Genomic DNA, 3,072 nt, shown 5'->3' with positions numbered 1-3,072 from the left:
TATCGAATAATGTTCGTCTTGATTTAAAAACAGATTGGGATACACAGACTCCACCTTATCACTGGCTATCATACAGTTCTGCCCACTCACATACTGTACCATACACATTTGTCTGTCAGTAGTCAGTTACCCATCTCTCTGATATACAATCACATAACTGCCAATCTGTTGTTAGTCAGACATCCACTTGTTTCCTGTTCACTGTCAGAAACCCATGTCTCCTGTTCACTGTCAGAAACCTGTGTCTCCTGTTCACTGTCAGAAACCTGTGTCTCCTGTTCACTGTCAGAAACCTGTGTCTCCTGTTCACTGTCAGAAACCTGTGTCTCCTGTTCACTGTCAGAACCCCATAAAACCACGTCTCCTCTGCCCGATCAAATGTTAACTTTCATGTTGCCTCCAGTCAAACTTATTCCCATTATTCTGGCAAGTTCATAACATGTTCGAACATAACTTTAACCAACGTGTGTCTCACTTAATGTACTCTTGAGTGAACTGGTAAGGTATAAAACAAAACATGGGGGCAAAAAAATAAAGAGAAAACAATCATGATGGGGCGAGTGTGATTTGTTGTTTATACATTATCTACCTTATTTGAATTCATGATGTAGAAAATAGGCCAAGTGTAGGTGAATGTCAGTGAAATGAATTCCCTGAGAAGACATGCAGAGCCGTCACTGTCAATGGAGAAAATATACACAAATAAAAAATGGAAGTATCCACAGTACAATAAAATATAAACTATGAACACATGAATAGAATTTTAAAAATAACTTTGTGATTAAAGATTAACTAAAAGAAAATTATCAGGACCAGAAACAATACAAGTAAGAGTGAGAAATTTAAAAAAAAAAAAAAAAAAACCAAGACTCAAGAGACAGATTTCTAATGCTTAAAACTTTTTGATGACAGCTTTGTATTAGTCACCTCTACCGCATAAGACAGAGGCTGGGAACACTACCCTCATCCTCACCTTTACCTACATAAAAAAAAGGTATAACTAGGACCTATTACTTGACAAGATTTAGCAACTCATTATCTCCATCCAATTGACATCTTTTCAAGTAATATTTCTCTCAATCGCCATTTTTTTTTTTTTTACTTTTTTTTTATTACAAATTTTAATGGTAAAAATGTATTTAGTTTAATTCCTCAGGGTTTCTTTTTTATTGCTGGTACAAGCTAAGGTTTATCTATGAATCAAATTACTTTCTAGTGTTAAGTCATTCTGAAGATTACACTCAGCTGAAGCTTGGGTCACAACAAACCAGCTTGTAGCCTTTCCACAGTACAGTACAAACAAACCAGCATTTTCAATCACTGGATAGCAGCAAACATGCCATTCTGTATCATGGTTCAAGGTGTTCACAATGTTTGCAAGTTATTTCTAGTATGTCTTTCAGTCTAAGCATCCAGCGCCCCTACAGTACAGTACAGTATCCCGGAATATCAATCACACGGCACAAACCACAGTGAGAATGCATCCCAGTGATATCTTGTGGCTTGGTACAATCAATATGTCTTCACCAGAAAGGAATAGGTATCACAAAGCATCATTTGAATATTAATAAGTGATAAAAATCATCAATTTCCGAATTATAAACAATTCCTTTCCGCTGATACTCCACTCGAGACGTTTCCTTTACAATGAGTACCGATCACAGTCCTTCCCAATGTGTCCAAATATCATGTCTTGGAAGCTTAGAGTAAAAATCACTGTACAGTAACTATACACACTGCCAATATGCTAGAAATTCTGCTGTCTCTTTCTCTTCTGGTCCATGGCATCGAGAATAGGTTGCCTTTTGGCCTGATATCGCTGACGGAGCTCATCAATTTCTCGCTCCATCTCCTGGTCTAGCGTGGCCATGCGTTGGTGGAGCTCCTCGTACGTCAAGTGTTTTAGCTACAGGTAGAAGTAATGGTGTTAACATTTATAACATTACAATATCCTAACCAAATGTAAATTCACTTAACCTAACCAATCTTCACCTGGCCTAGCCTAACCTAACCTCACTTAAACAAACCAAATTTCACTTAACATAGTCAACCCTAATCTAGCCAAACATATCCCTACCTAACCAATGCAATCCTAAATTATCCTATCTTATTCTAACTTATCCTATGCTAATGTAAACTAATCTATCTTAACCTAACCCCTCTTAACCTAACCTAATCTAACCCTAAAGAGCTAGATAATCCCACTCTCACACAGGTAGTGACATCAGCTCTCACAAACTTTACATGACAACAACTAATAATTTATAAAAATAAAATCAATAATGATTTCAAACCACCAAATCAGCCAATCATTTTACCCAAATTTACACCATTGACTTTTGCAACAGCTTAGGTCAAAGGTCATTTGTTACCTTATTAAAATAAAAGCTTACAAGGCTAAAATTAAATAATGCAAGGTAAAAAAAAAAAAAAATATTTAACTAAACTTTCAAAAAAACGTTTAAACGTAAATAGATAAAACTCAAAGTACTTACGAAGTCAAAATCGCCGTCAATGAAAGATCTCTGGAATTTGGGCTGATTCTCCGCTGCCACACCCCTAGCAGGCACAGGATGGTGGTTGGCTGGATTGTTAATCTGTACCAACTGCCTCTGAAGATCATTCTGCAACGTTACCACACAAGTGAACGGTTGTGGTGAAACCCATGTAAAATATATATGCCACTAAGGTATAATTTCTACCAGTACAGAGCCATTATAAGAATTACGCCAAGCTAGATGGATTTGTTTCGTCATTGTACCATTGATCTTATTTTAAAATTTCTCTCTCTCTCTCTCTCAATGTTACGGTTGTTGGTAGTGGTGGTGTTATTGGTGGTGGTGGTTTTCTTATTGGTGGTGGTGTTATTGGTGGTGGTGTTATTGGTGGTGGTGTTATTGGTGGTGGTGTTATTGGTGGTGGTGTTATTGGTGGTGGTGTTATTGGTGGTGGTGTTATTGGTGGTGGTGTTATTGGTGGTGGTGTTATTGGTGGTGGTGTTATTGGTGGTGGTGGTGTTATTGTTGTTATTGGTGGTGGTAGTGGTCTTATTGGTGGTGGTGGTATTGGTGG

The 3,072-nt window shown here is 37.4% G+C and overlaps 1 long non-coding RNA gene across 1 annotated transcript; it reads right to left on the bottom strand.

The window, feature by feature from the left end:
• Window positions 1–1,078: 1,078 nt before the first annotated feature.
• LOC121869742 lies at window positions 1,079–2,794 on the bottom strand. Its single transcript, XR_006089579.1, has 2 exons — window positions 2,496–2,794; window positions 1,079–1,906 (listed from the first exon to the last, which is right to left on the bottom strand). It is a non-coding gene; the product is annotated as an uncharacterized LOC121869742 (long non-coding RNA).
• Between the last annotated feature and the right edge of the window lie 278 nt (window positions 2,795–3,072).

The sequence above is a fragment of the Homarus americanus genome, unplaced genomic scaffold, assembly GCF_018991925.1.
Source record: "Homarus americanus isolate GMGI-L3 unplaced genomic scaffold, GMGI_Hamer_2.0 scaffold23578, whole genome shotgun sequence".
In the NCBI taxonomy this organism is placed as follows: Eukaryota; Metazoa; Arthropoda; class Malacostraca; order Decapoda; family Nephropidae; genus Homarus; species Homarus americanus.
Note: the sequence above shows the minus strand (reverse complement) of the source record. Positions and strands in the feature narration are given on the sequence as shown.